We start from the raw sequence: 18,695 nt of genomic DNA, 5'->3' as shown, positions 1-18,695 counted from the left end.
GTTATAATATTCCCTATCAGATAATAAAACAGTTTCTAACGTTGGTGTCTCTGGTTTAAGCTTTCTGGTTCAGTGGTCTTCCCCCCCCAACATTTTCTGGTTTGGTTTTTGTTCTTTTGGTCCTCTCTCCCCTTTTCTGTTTAGATTCTCTCTTTTTGTTTTCATCTTTTAACTTGTATGTGGATATTTTAATACTGTCTCTTCCTTCTTTCCGCTATCTTCTCCTGCTTTTCTCCTTTCTTCAGATTCTTCCTGCCTGTTCATTCTTCCCCATTGCCTCTTTTTCAAATGTTTCCTCCATTCCTCTCCCCATCATTATCTTCCTAGATCTCCCTACCCATCAGATCCAGAAAATACTCTATCAGCCCATCCCTGGTCCTTCCCACTTCTCTCCTATCATGGATCCTTTCTCCTAATCCTTCCACACAATAATCACTCTCCTTCCCCTCTCTTGCCTTCCTCATTCCATTCTCCTTCATATTCCCTGCTAGCCAGTATACTTGCTCCCTCAGTCCCTGGTTTTCCATGCCCCTGTTCCCTCAGTCACTGGTCCTCTTTCTCTCTACTACTTTCCATCCTAGGTTCTTTTTCCTTCTCCTTAATCTGCATGTTTCCTCTTTTTCTCTCCCAACATTCCTTCCCCTTGACCCTATATCTCCCTCTCAGTCTTAGAAAGATTCCCCCATGTCTCTATCCCATCAATATAAGATTCTCCTTCTTTCCCCCATTCTCTCCACCCCCCCCCCCAAAGCTCTCACACATATCCCTCCCTAGTTCCCCCAATCCCTCTCTGTCCTGCAAGCCCAACTGCAGCCTGACTTCCTCCAGATCCTCCCTGCTTGGCAGAAGGAGCGGTGCTTAACAGTGTCAACTTCATGTGCTATGTAGCTCCAGTCTAATAGTATGAGCCATGAGGATACCATACATCTTCTGCTTCATTCCATGAAACTAATCCCTCACAACACAGGAGATTGATGCTTTATTAAATGCCATAGGAGGCTCATGAATAAAATAAGAAACTTTGGTGTGGGCGCCAAGGTGGTAGAGTGGATTACAAACTGGATGACTGACAGAAGTCAGCATACATTGGTAAATTGAACCTGCTCTGAAAAGAGAAAAGGTGCTAAGTGGAGTGCCTCAAGAATCAGCATTGACACCAGCTCTGTTTAATATTTTTGTGAGCAACATTGTGAAGGGATTAGAAGGAAAAGTTGTCTTTCTGTACATGACATTAAGAATGGACACTCCTAAGTGTAGAAAAAATGAAAAGCAATTTAAGAAAGCTTGTAGAATGGACTGAATCACAGTTGCCAAATTTTTGACCAATCAACAAAAAGGAACTGCTTGACGATGATCATTCACCTTCAAAGATGGAAGCGCCCCTAGTGGTGCACTGGGTTGAAGCACACCATTCTGAAGCAGACTACTTTTGCAGCATTAGAGCAAGCACTGGCTCAAGCCAGAGGTGGGGATTTTTCACTTTTTTCTTTTTTTTTTGACACAGAGAACAGAGATATATTTATATTTAGAATATAATTGTTCTATTAGGGTTTAAATAAAAATGTTGACTGAACAGTATTCTAAGAAAGTAGATAATTTTGCTTTTGTTAAGCATCATACTGAATTGTTTGACCATTTGATATTTATAGTCCACATTCATGACCTGTTGTGGGCCATTGGATCTCTATTGAAAAGGGGCATATGTGTTCCACAATTAGTTTGCTGGGACACAAATCATGTGCTGTCTAATGCACGATAATGCTCACTATTTTGATACCGTGAAGAGGTTTCCCGAATGCAATAAGTGATATATTTAATAAATTTGAAATTGATCTCCTTCACAGATTGATATACTTTATCCATTAGATTACAAAGAAACCCCTGATGCAGGCAATACAATTTGCCAAAACATTGCAATGTTGGGAAAGTTTTGGAAACCAGCGCGTTTTCACTTTAACCATCAAAGCAGTTTGGATTTCATTAGTAAGTTGAAACATTGGCGATAACACAACATAGACTCTGCTAATCAAAGAAGTAAAATATATATAAATAAGATGTTTGCATATAATTAAAAATACAAAAACATTTGTAGTTACATGCTGGTGGGAGATACACTGTGTGTCAGAGAAGGTGGCAGTAGAGGGGCTGATAAATAAGGAGATAAACATGCTAGAATGATGGCAATTTGAACACTGATACCAGCTCTTTAAATAATTTTATTATAAATATAATTTGAAGGTGAATGATCAGCAACTTCAAGCGGTTTCTATTTTCTTGGCTTCTTGAACATTGCTTTGGCTTTTCTTTAGGTCTAATTAGTGTTCATTAGCTGGGAATCAATGCCAAGAAATGCAGCGCCTTGCACCTAGGGTGTGGTAAAATCAAAAAAGAGCTCTGTGTGATAGGGGGTGAAAGACTAATGTGCATGGAACAGGCGAGGGAGCCTGGAGTGATTGTGTCTGGTGATCTGAAGACAGTTAAGTAATGTCACAAGGCAGCAGCTAAAGCCAGAAAGGACTGCACAGAGAGATGAATAACCAGATGATAATGCTCTTGTGCAGGTCTTTGCTCAGGCCTCACCTGGTATACTGTATTTAGTTCTGGAGACCATATTGCAAAAAGGATAGAGACAGGATGGAAACGGTGTAGAGGTAGGCAACCAAAATGATGTGGGGTGTGTTTCAGAAGACTTATGAGAGACAAGGCTGAAGGATCTAAATGCGTACACCTTGAAGGAGAATAGGTACAGAGGAGATACGATACAAACCTTCAGATACCTGAAAGACATTAATGATACACAAACAAATCTTTTCTGTTGGGAAAAAAAAACCCACAAAACTGTAGAATTAGGGGTCACGATATAGAAATCCAGGGCAGATAATTCAGAAGCAACATCATGAAATATTTATTCACAGAGAGGGTGGTGAATGCCCTGCAGGAAGAGGAGGAGAAGACGAGAACAGTAAATGAATTCAAAAGGGAATGGGATAAACACTGCGGAACCTTAGCTTGAGGTTGGAAATGAAGAAAGGGGGGTAACCTATTATAAATAAACTTTATGAGTAACAGTTCTGTAAGGGATAAACTGCATGGAGCAGCAGTGACTACCCTTAACAGAACCAATAGGGTAACTTACACAAAGTGGAAGTAATTACCATTAAGCAACTTGTTGGGCAGACTGGATGGACCATCTGGACTTTATCTGCCATCATTACTAAACTGTGCTATATGTTACTATGTAAAACCAAAGAGACAGGGGATGCAATGAGGAGTGGAGAGGATAAAGCCAGGATCTGTGCTGCTTAGACTCCATGGGCTGACTCAGCTGTATGCCATCGCCCCCCCCTTAAAGCTGCTGCCTTCCGCAAGTGCACAGTGGGTCACGCCAGCCCTGCTGCCTCCTGTTCAGAAACCAGAAGAGGGCAGGACAAGGGAACAGAATGCTGACTCAGTACCCACAAGCAAGCTTCAAACTGAATCATGCAGACAAGGTCTGTTGGGTGTTGGACTGTGCTCATGGAAGGGAAGGATAAATGCTTGGCTATGGTGGGGAAAAAAAAAAGTGTTGGGTCTGTATTGGGAGGGTAGAGTACTGGGTGAGAATGTGGAGGCTATGTTAGGGGGTGAGAAAGGTGCACAGGCTGTGCTAAGTTGGGGAAGAATGCTAAAGCTTTTGAGAGGGAGAGTGCTGTGGCTATGAAGAGAAGGTCTTGGCTGTGGTCAGAGTGTGTTGGAACTATGAGGAAGTTTGTTGGGATTGTAGACAACTGTGAAGTACTAAGACTGTGAAGGAGAACACATAAGTAGGGCTTCTGAAAGGAAGTATTTAAAAAATGTAAATATGAAATAACCAAAAAATAAACTAATATTAGAGCAGCATGAAAACACCGATTTTAAGCATCTTCAAAAATCCCCAAATTAGATAAAAATAAAATACCAAAGTTATATTTTATAAACACCTTTAAAAAAGGCTTGCTGACACCTTCTTAGGCTATTATTTATATATTATTTTGGGTTCCACATTTTTGTTATTTGATTTGTTGTTGTGGTTGACCACTGACTCCTTTGTGTGAGTAGACTTCAGTTACCCCAATATTAAGAACATGCCATACTGGGTCAGACCAAGGGTCCATCAAGCCCAGCATCCTGTTTCCAACAGTGGCCAATCCAGGCCATAAGAACCTGGCAAGTACCCAAAAACTAAGTCTATTCCATGTTACCGTTGCTAGTAATAGCGGTGGTTATTATCTAAGTCAGCTTAATCAATAGCAGGTAATGGACTTCTGGGTAAATGTAACATCAGGACAGGCTAGAGAAGTAACGTTCCTGGAAGGAATAAATGACTGCTTCGTGGAGCAGTTGGTTCAGGAATGGAATAGAGAGGGAGCTATTTTAGATCTAATTCTTAGTGGAACACAGGATTTGGTGAGAGATAAAGGTGGGGCCATTTGGTAATAGTGATCATAACATGATAAAACTCGAACTAATTATTTGTAAGGGGCAATATGTAAATCTACAATTGTAATACTAAACTTTCAAAAGGGAAACTGATAAAGTGAGGAAAATTGGATATACTCCTTCCACCAGATCCCTGAGATGCCAATTAAGTCTCTAATATTCACTGCTATACACTTAGGCCCGAACTTTCAAAGCTTTATGCGCGTAGGTGGGGTTACATGTGCCGGCCTATTTTAAAAAGGCCCGGCGATGCGCGTAAAGCCCCAGGACGTGTCAAAGTCCCTAGGCTTCAGGAAAGGGGCAGGGCCAGAGACCTCCAGCACAGCGGTCATTTGCCGCTGTGTTGGAGGATCGCATGCCGGCAGGATGCCAGCGTGCGCAAGAAGTAAAATAAAGGTCGGGGGGTTTCGGAACGGGCTGGGAGGGAATGGGTGAAGGCCACGGGCGTCGGCGCGCGCAAGGTGCACTATTGTGCGCCTCCGTTGCGCACGCCGACCCCCAATTTTAAAACATGTGTGCACATTTCATAAAATCGGGCATCCATGTGTACGCACCGGGTAGCACGCACAATGGACGCCTGCTCATAGCTTTTTAAAATTTACCCCTAAATCTCACATCTTACTTCTTAGACTTCTGGCATTGGCATACACACATTTCAAAGTGTGTTTTTTGTTTGTATTAACATTCTGCTTTTCAATTAATAAGGATAATTTAGAATCCTTTAGCTCAGGTTATTCTTTACTTATAGGCACATTGACTACTTTTGTTTTTATTGTGACTTCTGTGGCTCAGAATTAGAATGCAAGTGCTCAAGGTTCATTCAAAGGAGAGTATACAAGATTTCTGGAAAACAGTTAAAATTGGGGAGTTCCTCAAGGCATCATTAGCTGGATGAGAAAAATCTAAGAGAAGCAGAAGAGCAATGAGCAAAAACTAAAAGGAGATGTTGTAAGGGCAACTAATCTTTGTTAAAGGAAAGAGGCAACTGTGGATTTCCCAAGCAGCTGAAGAGGTAAAAAAAAGGTTAGCATTCATAAACCACCAAAGATCATAAAAAGAAGAAAAACAGGCAACAATATCTGGAAAAGCTAAGAGAAACTGTGAAAGTAGTCAGCACAGCAAAAATGAAAATGGAAGAAAAAATATAAAATACAGTAAAACTGGGGGGAGCAGGAGACGGGAGGATAGTGTGAAGGTGAAAACACAGAGGCTGAGGAGAAAGTAGAATTGCTTAGCCCAGCTGTTCTCAACATGTGTGTCAAGAAACAGCACTAAGGTATTGTGCTGTCCTCTGCTAGGCCCAGCAGGATATTGCACACTTCTGCTTCACCAGGGCCTGGCAGATAATGGCCAACTCCTCCTCCCCAGTGGTGTTACTACTCTATTTCCACCACCCTCTTTCTCCGTTCCCTATGACAGTACCAGGACTAAGTGGGAGACAAACTGTACTTGTTGAAAGGCTGTGCTGTGGCCCAAGAAATACATAAAAGTAGAAAGTTAGTGCAGAGCCTATCTGCAGCTGGCAGCATACTGGTCCTGAAGCAAGCTCACATGGGTTTCCTAAGTAATAGGAAGCCCACACAGCAGGAGAGGACCGGATTGCTTCAAGGCCTCAGCACTGCTGGATGCAGACAGGCGCCACGCTTTTTTGTGTGTTTGAGTCGCACCATGGGCTATCTTTAAGTGCAGTTTGACTCCTACACCTTCCCCTATGCAGTCTTAGGGTTCTCTGGGATCAGCTGAGCCAAGTCAATGGATGGAGAACTTGGGGTGGGGCCATGATGAGATGAAAATGTTGGTTTGGTCTGGGAGGAGAGAGCATGAGGAGGCGAGATTGCTGGAATAGGGCAAGTATGAAAGTGAGGGGAGATGCTGGAGTGGGTGAAGAGACAGCAAGTAGAGATACCAGGCTGGGGGGTAGAATCAATAGAGAGATGAAGACAGGAAGAAAGAACAAATAGAAAATGAACAGAAGAATTTGTGTGTACAGGTTTGACATTCATAAGTAATAAAAATGCAGGTAGACATACATACATGTAGTAAACTAGGGAAACATTTAGAGACAGAGGGTATATATCAAAGAGATACATTTAAGGAAAGACATGGCTAGGCAATAGAACGGCCAAGGGTAGGGGGAACTGGTCAGGACAATTCTGGTTATGGGACTCATGGCGAACTGGAGTTTTCTGTCAAGACAGTAGGCATTTGTGAATAGCCAAGTTTTTAACTTGCTCTTAAAATTTTTAATGTCTATTATTGTTCGCAGGTACTCAGGCAATGAGTTCCATAGTTTTGGGCCAGCAACTGAAATCGCTCTCTCACTTGTGTTAGGTGATAGTTTCTTATGGTCAGGAATTCAAGGTTTTGTGATCTAAGCGTTCATGGTGGAATATGTAGTCTAAATGTTATTCCCATCAGATCGTTGTTCAGACAGATGTTGTTAAATATAACTAAGTACTCTGTAAATTAATTGTGATTGTACAGGGAGCCAGTGCACAGTAATCAGAATTGGGGTGATGTGATTGTATTTCCTTGTTCCAGACAGTAGTCTTGCTGCAGCATTTTGCAGTAGTGCAGAGGTTTTAGGTGACTGAAGTAGGGAATTACAGTAATCAAGGTTTGAGAATATTAGCGACTGTAATACTGATCTAAAATTTCTGTGTTTAGTAGAAGTTTCAAACTGTTCAGGATTCACAGTTTGTAGAAACCAGATTTGACAAGTTTGCTAAGGTGGGTTTTCATCGTTAAGTTTTATCAATTTGAATTCTTAGGTCTCTTACTTGAGTAGCTGGGATTAACTAGCAATTTCTGAGATTTATACCTGGTGGAATAGATTTTGGTGGGTCTCAGCTCAACCAAATTATTTGTTTTTTGGGGGTTCATTGATAGTTTAATTTGTGCAAGTTTTTCTTTTATTGTAACCATATACTCCAAGATAAGTGATGCTGTTTTACCACATGATTTTGTTAGTGGGATACAGAATTGCAGATCGTCATCATATAGTAAGAATTTTATTCCTAGGTCTGAGTCATTTGCACAAGGGCAGCATGTAGATATTAAATAGGGTTGCAGAACGCACGGATTCTTGCGGAACACCTGTTGAGCATTGGAATGTGTCAGATAAGTTGTTGAGTTTAACTTGGAAGGATCTGTTTACAAGGAATGAGGTGAACCATTTAAGTACATTTCCATCGATCCCTATGTTTCTCAACTGTTGGCAAAGTAGACTGTGGTCAACAGTATCAACGGCTGCTGTGAGATCAATCAGCATTAGGCAGTATGATTCATTATAGTCAAAGCCCATAATAAGGAATTAGAAGATAAACAAGAGGAAAGCTGAGAACAAGAGACTGGGACCAACATGACTGAAAAAATAAAGTGTCCAGACAAAATAGGTAGCAAAAAAAACATTTTGTCTTTTCATTGCTAAAGCGGATATGTTCCAGTCACTAAATATCTCATGTTTGTACTTTGCTCTGTAAAGAAAATGTGTATTTCTCCAGCATTGCACTTCATTCTGTCTGCATTTTTTATGGATTTACTGAATTTCTGTGTGAGAGGAGAGGGACTCTGCTACCCAGTACTTTTTCTGTGTAGGGATCTCTAGTAGACCAGCTTGTTTTCCTCATAGGTGCATTGGTCTTCTAGATTGGGTGTAATATTTGTATTGCTGCCTTTTCATTGGCAGGGATGTTATGTATGAATCCTAGGAGTTAATGCTGTTTTGGCATGGCAGAATTGTTTTGTATGTGCTGAGTGATTTTTCCAAGGTTTTGTATTTTATAACATATCTGACAGTGGAGGAAGCTTGTCTTGCTCTTACTGAGGTGACACTAGAATTTGAATATATGTTTTTGATGGTGAATTTTAAGGGGAAATGCCCTAGCTCTGCTTTGTATAGACTCCAAACTTCACTTCCATATAGAAGAACTAGTGAAATGTTATCAAATAATTTTTATGATTGGTTGAAAATGACTATAGGTTTCTTTGCACAGCAGATCCTCAAGGACTTTTTCTTGTAGTTCTTGTATAGCCAATTAAACAAGTGAAAACAAACTTTGCAAAAAAGAAATAACTAAATTTCAATAACACCTTGTAAAACTTGTTAAGAGTATTTGTTTCCCTTGGGTTAGTTTTAATAAAAATAATTTAGGCTTTTTTTTTTTTTTTTTTTTTTAAATTAAGCTAGATTGTAGTGTGCAGTTGTGTTACACACACTGAGCATTGCTCATCAGGTGTCACGACAGAAAAAAAGGTAGAGAATCACTGGCTTAAATATTTAGACATTTTATATTCTGTTCCATTATTGTAAACCATTGTGAACTAAGTGACATTCATAATTATAACAATTATCAGACAAATATGGATTGGTAACAGAGGTGGTATACAAAGGTAGGCATTTATCTATCAAATCCAATTTTCTAGTACATATTCACATTTCTGTTTGGTGTTCACTGCAGAAGGGCCAGAAGCAGGACCATAGAAAACAGACACAAATAGAATTGGAAGCAAGGTAAACAAACTATTTTTAGAAGACAGTATTTGAGAAGTAGATAAAGCGAAGAGGCCATACAAGATACTTCTGAGGGCATTAATGGAGCTCCAAGAAGTTCTGGCAGCAACATCAGCTGATCTTTCCAAAGCTTCTTTAGTCTCAGGAGTCACTACCAGATTCACACTGTCTTGTACCAGTTACCTACATCTGCCTCCAGCCTACCCCACCCTGCAGACCACTACCGGAGATATCACGTACAAAGCCTATCAAGAAGTAAGAACTCCCCAGGTTACCCCGCTCTGCGGACCACTACCGGTGAATCCATCTCAGGTCTTTAATTCCAGGACTGAGTTTACTAACCCACTCCTTGGGTTTCTCTTGCTGTATAATAAATCCACTCTGACTCCTGTGTCCATCACTGCTCAGACCCCGCCTGTCGTGGAGAGGCCCCACAGGGCTCCTCCCTGTGGGTGAAGTCAGCTCTCTCCACGACCCAAGGGCCCACAAACCAAGTTAAAACATAACAATTGGCTAACACAGTTTGGGTAAGGGATACAAAAAAAGTCATGAGAATAATTATTTGGTCCATAGACATTGCAAAGTGTTATTAGGCCTTTAATGGACCCAATTAGAATAATGAATCTACCCAGTGGATCTTTAATTTCTTTGGTGAAGGTAAACGAAAGATTTACTCCGGCCTTTTTGCAGTGTGCGTTGGAAAACAAACAACTCCCAACCCACTCATTTCAATTTTTTATGCTCCAGTTCGGAGAAATGTGTTTCTTGGAGACAAGCAATTTGTATGTTATTCCTATTCATAAATTGTAAAATTTTTGCCCTTTTTATAGGTGACCCAAAGCCATTAACATTTAAGGATGCCACCCTCAGGGGATCACCCATGGTCAGATATTATCGATGGACCAGTCCGAGAATTTAAACATTTCTCTCCCCAGGTTTCCCAGCCTGAACTCAGGGAGAAGCTTAGGATAACCTTTAAAGATAAGCATGGTGCCACTGGTCTTTGTGGCTGGCCAGTAGATAGTGCCATATTACATGGAATCACTATGTGCTGCATTATAATAGCAAAACTAAATATCAAGGTCCCCACCCCTCCCTTTCCCCTTCCTCAACCCCCTTCCACCCTCCCCCATCCCTACCCCTTCTATTACCAATAATCTCTCCATGGGCAATGAACAGCCCACAGCGAGTGGAGGCACGTTCCTGATGTGGGAACCCCAGCACACCCAAAGGTTGCAAGAAGTTGCCTTGAGATTTAGTTTTTTGGGTTTTTTTTTTTATTGTCCTTTTGTTTCAATTCTGTTCTTCCCACGAAAAACAATAAGTACAAAACATAGTAACCCTGTTTTCCTGAACGAGATTGGATAACGGGCTAAGCTGGGTTGCATGCAGTGTCCGTGCTAGGTTCAGATGCTGCGGTAATGATCACCAATCAAGTCATGCTGTGGGATAAGTGGCGCAAACTTGGTTTCCCCGGTCCCCAGCACTAGACCCAAACCTTGCGCTTCTGAAGAGGGCTGCTGATGGAAAAGGAGTTACTGGGTCCGGATTGATGAGTAGATCCTGTTGTTTACTAGCCAGCGACGTACCCGGTTTCCGTCAGCTGAGAGGCAGCTCCCCTCACAGCTGATTTGGCAGTTTCTGTATAGCTGCAAGTGAACGAGTCCAGCTCAGCTGAGGGATGACACGACCATGCCTCCCAGCACTCAAGATGCGGTCGCTTAGAGAAAAGCCACTGCAGATCTTGAAAGCAAATCTTCCTCCAGGCTTACGTGCGTTACATGATTCCCATCGTCACCAACGGCCATAGTGTCATACGCTAACGTGGGATGCCGATCGTCAGGCAAGTCCTGAAAAACTTTATTGGCTCCTCCCTGGGCGAACAACTCGGTATATTAACTACCAAAAAATTTAAACAAATTTTCAAACGTTAACAAGCTGGAAATCTTTGCCCTTGGGCAGTTCTAGGAATTATTTACAGCCTGATCGAATTGCTGAACTGGCTAATGTCCATCATTTCAGACCCTCTAGGAAAGCTTTCGCTGAAGCCAGCTCTTCAAAGAGGTGGGTAGCATTCGTGTGCCATATCTTTAGTTCTGCAGGGAACTGTAGAGAGAATTTAATTTGTTTGGCAACGAGTGCCGAGCATACTGGGGAAAACTATTTGTGGCTTTAAGAAACGGAGGCAGAATAGTCCTGAAAAAAGGTGCACAGTGTTTCCCTGGAAGATTAGCTCGTGCCGCTGCAATATGCTTTAAGAATTTCCTGCTTGTGAGCCCCATTTAAAAAATGGGCAATAATAAGCCGAGGTCTGGTGTCGTCTGGCCATCTCAAGCCTAGCCGGTGGGCTCTCTCGACCAATACTGATGAGCGCAGTTCAGCTAGGTCTAGCACTTCAGGGAGCCATTTCTCGAGCTCTGCTGTTAGATTGGCCTCCACAATAGATTCAGGATTACCAGAAATTCTTAAGTTATTGCGCCTCGATCTGTTCTCCAGATCATCCAATTTTTCGCAATGGGCTTTAACTTGGGTTGCCAGCACAGCTATTTGTCTTGTCACTGTGTTCAAATCATCTTCCAGGAGGGACTTGTCCATCTATTGCTTCCATTCTCGGCTGAAATTCATCAAAAGAGGTTTGCAGCGTGGTAATCTAGGACCAGAGATTGTCAAATTTTATATTTAAAGCCGCCACTACAGCTCCCGTGACTTTTCCTGTCAAGGTTTCCAGGACCGCCGCAGAAGGGCCTACCTCTAAGTCCCCATGCTCCAGTGCTGGTTTCTCAGGTGCAGGACTCAATTTTTCTCTGTCCTTTTTTCCACTTTTTAGAGCCATAGACGCTGGAGATTTTTGCATATTTTTATCTATGGACATAAGCAGATCAGGTTTTTGAAAAATGTAGAATGATAAAGTAGCAGATGGCGTATATAAAAGCAGATTGAGGGTGGTTGGGGCTCAGAGCTTCTCAGCTCATCATCACGTAACCTCCGACCTTTGCTCTTTATTCTATACTTCCTCCCTAGGTGATCTCATCTCTTGCCATGGCTTTCAGTATCATCTTACACAATGCTGGATTCCAAATTAAGAGAAACCAACCAGAAAAAGTATCCTGAAGTCACTGTGGACAAGACATTGAAAGCCTCAGCTCAGTATGTTGCAGCAGTCAAAAAAGCAAATAAAATACTATGAATTATTCAGAAACAAATGGCAAAATAATAAAGGACATGGAACAGCTACCTTATGAGGAAAGGCTAAAGATGTTAGCGCTGTTCAATTTGGAGAAGAGATGGATGAGGTGGGATATGACAGAGGCCTACAAAATCATGAAAGCACTTGAACGGGTAATTGTAAAACATTAATTTACTCTTTCAAATAATTCAAGGCCTGGGGCACATTTAAAACAAATCAGAGAAAATTCTCTCACACTGAAAGTTTTGAAATGTATTGCCAGAGGATGTGGTTAAGGCAGTTGGTTTAGCTGGGTTTGAAAAAGGATTGGATAAGTTCCTAGAGGAGTCCATAAACTGCTATTAATAGGGAATAAAGCCAGATACAAAAAATTCACCACTAAAGTGAGTGCAAATCAAAAAGCAAAAAAACCAAAATCAAGCCTCACTCAATTTCAAAAACTTATGTTAAAGGCAAAACTGCACTGTTAGCTTAAAATGCTAAAATAGCAAAATAATTATGTAAAGATGGATAGTGGGGGTTTCATACTGATATGCATCATTAGAAAAACCTAACCAGGTAACCCAATGATATAATATATTCATTAACCACCCACCAACCATCGATGTGTGTAAATGTAAAGCAAAGGGCAGTGCCTCAAATGTGTATAACTCACAAAATTGTGTATACTTAAGTCAATTTCACTATGAAAAAGTGTCTATCTGCACTGTCAACAATGAACTTTAATAGATGTAAAGCCGCAAATTACATGTGAATAAATCTCTCTTATATGTATACTTAGCTCAATGTATTCCCAATGTTTATCAGTCTTCAGTTGCTCGCAAAATAGGTTGTTTGAGGCACTGCCCTTTGCTTTACATTTACACACATTGATGGTTGGTGGGTGGTTAATGATTGTATTATATCATTCATTGGGTTACCTGGTTAGGTATTTCTAATGATGCATATCAGTATGAACCCTCCCTATCCATCTTTACTTACATTTTTGCTATTTTTGCATTTTAAGCTAGCAGTGCAGTTTTGCCTTTAACATAAGTTTTTGAAATTGAGTGAGGCTTGATTTTGGGTTTTGGCTTATTAATAGGGAATAGCCATTGCTTGTTGCCAGCATTAGTAGCAGGTGATTTATTTCATGTTGGGTACTTGCGACTTGGATTGGCCACTGTAAGAGAGGATACTGGGATTGATGGACCCTTGTCCCAGTATGGCACATCTTGTCTTATGTAAACTGAATACCTCTACATAGATTCATGGTACGACCGCATTTTTATTTATATTCTGCTTTTCAGCACTTCAAAAAGTGAATTACATTCAGGTACTCACAATCTAAGTTTGTACCTGAGGCAACAGAGGGTAAAGTGACTCGCCCAAGGTCACAAGCAGTGGCAGTAGGATTTGAACCCTGGTATCCCTGGTTCAAAGCCTGCTGCTCCTCCACACCCATTTTGAGTATTGTGTGTAGTTTTGATCACCCCCATATCAAGATACAGTGAAACAAGAAAAGGTATAGAGATGGGCAACAAAAATGATAAAAGGTAATGGAAAAACTCCCTTATGAAGAATCAGGTTAGGACTCTTCACCTTGGAGGAGAAAACCAAGAGGGAACATAATGGAGAAATACTTAATTGATAATTTCCTTTTCATTAGTGTAGACAGATGGACTCAGGACCAGTGGGTTTGTGCTTCCCTGCCAGCAGATAGAGACTGAGCAAGCTGACTTCACAGTATATATAACTCTGCAGTGATCCCAACCTGCCAGTATTCTCTTCAAAAGCAATTGTGGACAGACCAGCAAAAACCTTGATTAAAAACAGATAACCAGTACTCAACCAACCATAAACACTGAACTCACATAAGATTCTAGGTTCCCCAAACTAGGGACTGGATGAACACTTCCCAGTAATCACTTGGGACCCAGAGCCCCACAGGAGGACTATTGCCACTCATGCAGCAGCCGAGGATGGAAAGCTGAGTCCATCTGTCTACTACACTAAGGAAAACAAAATTATCAGGTAAGTAATTTATCCATTTCCTAGTGTGTAGACAGTTGGACTCAGGACCAGTGGGATGTACCAAAGTTACTCCCCAACAGGGTGGGAGGCTGTCCATGGTCCAGTCAATGCCCCACATGCAAAGGCTGCATCCTCCCGAGCTTGCACATCCAGATGAGAAAACCTGGAAAAAGTGTGTAAGGAGGACCATGTCGCAGCTCGGCAGATATCAACGGGAAACAGACTAACCTCAGCCCATGACACTCCCTGAGCCCTAGTGGAATGAGCCCTAACCTGAGTAGGCAATGGCTTTCCAGCAACTAAATACGTGGCTGTGACCACCACCTTAATCCAATGAGCTATAGTAGGCCATGAAGCCAAAGGACCCTGCCTACTCCCACCATGGAGAACAAACAGGCAAGCCATCTTTCGAAAAGACTCAAGAGACTTCCAGTTACCGCACAACAAGATGCTTCACCTGGTGAAGAGCTACAGAATTTGTGGCTGCTGCCTGGACTCTGTATTGCATGCCTGGCAGGGCTTCGGGTCCCTCTGTCTGTGGTGGGGCTGCAGCTCATATAGGGATGGTATTGGCAGTTAGAAAAACTTGAAAGCTCTTTGTTTTCTGTACTATGTTTTAAATGAAAATACTAGATTATATTGATATGCAAGATAAGTTGCAAAAATAGTTTGACAAATATGTAGAATTCTGCCAAAAAAAAAAAGTTTGCACAGAATACCACCAAGAGCAGTAGATTACTTCATAAAGATGGGCAAATCCTAGTTATGGAACACCTAGTGGATGGCCTTATGGTGCACAATTACAAGGTTCCATAGTGTGCTTTAGTACTTTAACCTCAATAGAAAATAATTACCACCATGACTGGACTAAATAAATTAGAAAAAGGACATACAACTGGGACTGGGGAGTCATAGCCCAGTGGAGGCGGGATTCAATTGAGTTAGAAGGCCTAAATAGCAGAAGCAAACTACCAAATTCCTCCCTCCAGAAAAAGGTCAAACAATGAAAAACCGAGTTAGTAAAAAAAAAAAAAAAAAAAAGTTAACGTAAAGAGAAATGATGCATCATAGTTGCCAACTTTTATTGACAAGCTTCCAAGACTTAACAGTTAGTAGCAACTATAAAGACTGGCCACTAGTTATTAGCATAACCAGACTAGAAATTATATAACGCTAAATCCCACATGCCTGCATAATTATTTCTATGAGAAATAAGTTCCTTATTCCAAAAACTAGAAGCGAAGAGGAAACGTGCAAAAAGTAAACCCTCAGAAAATGCCATTCCCTCCAAGGCATTTCCAAACTCTCCCTAATTTCCAAAAAATAGGAAAAAAAAAAAGAGAAGGAAATGTTTTAACGTTAAAAAAAAAGCTCATTACCCTCTCCCATATCATGTTTATCGGGGGTGAGTTATGGAAAACTGACTGCACGCTATAGACAACGGGCTCCACGATACACGCGTACAAAAGCTACCCTTAACCTCTCTATAGCGTCACAAAAGACCAAGTCCCGAGAGGCAATATCGGTGCAAGCGCGCGCGGAATTGTCTGCAACTTGCAACGAACCCCGCGAATTCCTCCTGACCCAGTCACGAGCCACGGCCTGCTTGGAGCCCCACCCCTCTCCGTATCTTGCGCGCGAGCTTGCGACGGTCGTGCGCTCGATGCTGATTGGTGAATTTTTGTTTTTTTTTTTGGAGCAGTGGCTCAAAACCCGAAGGCCTTAAGTCACGCCAGAGTTCCTTCCTCTGGTCTTATTCGTACGCCTCTCTTACCTGCCAATAACACGGGACAGCCCACGTGTCCTCAGGTACCAGTGGGTATTTCCTAATGCTTCTGCTTGCTGCAAGAATGCTCAACTTCGCCTCTAACTCCACTGACTCCCGCCAAACTCAGATGAAGTCCGCCATTGTGTTCCGCTCCGCAAAGCCCTGCCTCTTCCGGCAACTATAGGGAACGGGAAAGGAAGTCGCTCGGGACAAACTTGTTAGCAATCAATTCTGTTTCTCCGCAGCTGTGTGGCAGGGGGAGCTGTGCGACTGGAAACGCAGAGTTGACGAATGTCAACTCCTCCCCCCATCCAGCGCAGGGGATTGCGCGTGCGCCGTTTGTGGTCAGCAAATCATTGTTCTGCGACGGCGCCGAGAAATACGCGCCCCTCTCACTTAAACGCTGTGGTTCCCCTCCCCCACCTTTGCATCTGCTCATTGCATTGTGGGAGTTGAGTCCAGTAATCTAACGTTGCACCTGGTACAGCTGTTTCATGGGTCGGGAATTGGGAGCGGGTTTGGCAAAACAGATTTGCCGGAACATGGTCCGAAAGGATCTTAACCTGGCTATTTGTGTTACCCGATTGTAAACTATTGAGCAGGGACTGTCTGATCCTGTTACAGACATACTAAAAAGTAATAGTAAAATCTAAGGCGCATGGCCCACGCACCACGTCGATGAGAATATGCCCGTTTCTTAAACGTTTCAAGCCCAAGCCATACTAACTTAAAAAAAAAAATTTGAGGGAAGCAAAAAGACCAACGCATGTAGACTAACATTTTTTTGTGGTTTTCTATTTTTTGTTTTTTATCCAAAAAAAAAAAAAAGGGAAAGTGATCCCTTCTGCTCCCAACACTGTTTAAATGAGTGTCCCAGAACACCTTCAATCCATTCTTAACCCAGGGTGGCTCTTTCATGGGAAGGAACCACGGCAGTTGCTCCTGCCCCACCACTCAAGCAGCAGCTTGAATGTGTCAATGAAGGGGGGGGGGGAGTTGAGTCCATCTGTCTACACTAAGGAAAACAAAATCATCAGGTAAGTAATTTCTCCATTTCCTAATGTGTAGACAGATGGATTCAGGGCCAGTGGGATGTAACAAAGCTACGCCCCCCAACAAGGTGGGAGGCTGCCTGCGGTCTAGTCAACACCGCACGTGCAAAGGCTGCAAGCTCCCGGACCTGCAGATCCAAACAATAAAACCTGGAAAAAGTATCTAAGGAGGACCATGTTGCAATTCGGCCGATATCGATGGAAGACAAACTAACCTCTGCCCATAACACTGCCTGAGCCCTAGCCTGAATAGGCAGTGGCTTTTCAGCATCCAGATACGCAACTGTGACTACCTCCTTACTCCAATGAGCTATGGTAACCCACAAAGCCAGAACACCCTTACTCCTGCCATAAAGATTTTCAAAAGGTTCAGAAACCTCCAGATACCACACAGCAAGACACTTGACATCCTAGGAGTGCAAAAGGAGATACTCCTCAGCATCCCTGACCTTATCCAAGGAATGGCAAGGAGATGGACTGATTCAAATTAAAGTCCAAGACTACCTTGGGCAAGAAGGATGGAAAACTACACAGCTGTAACACCCGAAGGACCAGCTCCCAGCAAGACAAGGCCTGCAGCTCAGAAATTCAACACTTTGAACATATAGCCACCAGGAACACAGTCTTCAAAGTCAACAACCACAAGGAATAGCTACGCAGCGGTGAGAACATAGGGCTTGCCAAAAAATCCGGCACCACGTTAAGACTCCATAATGGAACCAGTAACCTCAAGGGAGACCTAATATGCTTCACTCCCTTCAAAAAACGGGCCACATCAAGATGTGACAAGGAATCACCACCAAGCCTCTTAAGCAGGAAACCTGCACCTTCAAGGAATTAAGGGCCAAGACTTTATTCAATTCAGCCTACAAAAAAAAAAATCCAGAATGAGTGGGATCTTAACTGAATGAGGAAGAACACCCTGCTCCTCACACCAGGCCTCAAAAACTCTCCAAACCCGCACATAAGCTAAGGAAGTGGAGAATTTGCTAGCGCAGAGCAAGGTAGCAATCACCACAAAGGAATAACCATGCTTTAACAGACAAGCCCTCTCAAGGGCCAAACCATAAGACAGAATAGACTCGGATCCCTGTGAAGAACCGGTCCCTGTTGTAACAGATCCATGAGCAGCAGAAGGTGAAGGGAGGTTTCCACCAGGAGTCTTTGTAAATCTGCATACCATGGACACCTGGGCCAGTCCAATGCCACCAGGAGTACTAGCCCCCTGTGGCCGATCTTGTGAATTATCCTACCCAGCAAGGGCCATGGAGATAAGGCATAAAGCAATCTGTCTTCCGGCCAGACCTGTATGAGAGCATCTATTCCCAGGGGCCACTGATCTCTCTGCGACTGTAGAATTGAGAAAACTTCACATTGCGAGAACTCACCAGCAGGTCTAGAAACGGAAGGCCCCAGCGATCCACAATCAGCTGAAACACTTCGGCTGTCAACACTCATTCTCCTGGGTCCAGTCTCTCCCTGCTGAGAAAGTTCGCTCTTATGTTGTCTTTTCCTGCAATGTGAGAGGCCAAGATAATCTGCAGATGTCTGTCCGCCCATTCTATAAACTGGTCTATTTCCTGCAACACTTGCTGCCTCTTGGTTCCTCCCTGGCGATTGATATAGATCACCATTGTTGCATTGTCAGACATCACATGATCGGCTTTGTCCCGCAGCCCATGGCTGAACTGCAAGCATGTCAGC

At 42.5% G+C, this 18,695-nt stretch overlaps 1 protein-coding gene across 2 annotated transcripts in view; it reads right to left on the bottom strand.

Annotated features, from left to right (window-relative positions):
* The window catches only part of CDKAL1 (CDK5 regulatory subunit associated protein 1 like 1), a 2,132,645-nt gene extending 2,116,359 nt beyond the window's left edge, over positions 1-16,286 (bottom strand). Inside the window, exon 1 of one of the 2 annotated variants that reach the window (XM_029590755.1) lies at positions 15,946-16,286. The gene's annotated coding sequence lies outside the window, so the exon portion shown is untranslated. Of the gene's footprint in view, positions 1-15,550; positions 15,743-15,945 lie in introns of those variants that run through there. The other variant, XM_029590756.1, reaches the window with a different exon arrangement.
* Between the last annotated feature and the right edge of the window lie 2,409 nt (positions 16,287-18,695).

Source organism: Rhinatrema bivittatum, chromosome 2 (assembly GCF_901001135.1).
Source record: "Rhinatrema bivittatum chromosome 2, aRhiBiv1.1, whole genome shotgun sequence".
NCBI classification, from domain to species: domain Eukaryota; kingdom Metazoa; phylum Chordata; class Amphibia; order Gymnophiona; family Rhinatrematidae; genus Rhinatrema; species Rhinatrema bivittatum.
Note: the sequence above shows the minus strand (reverse complement) of the source record. Positions and strands in the feature narration are given on the sequence as shown.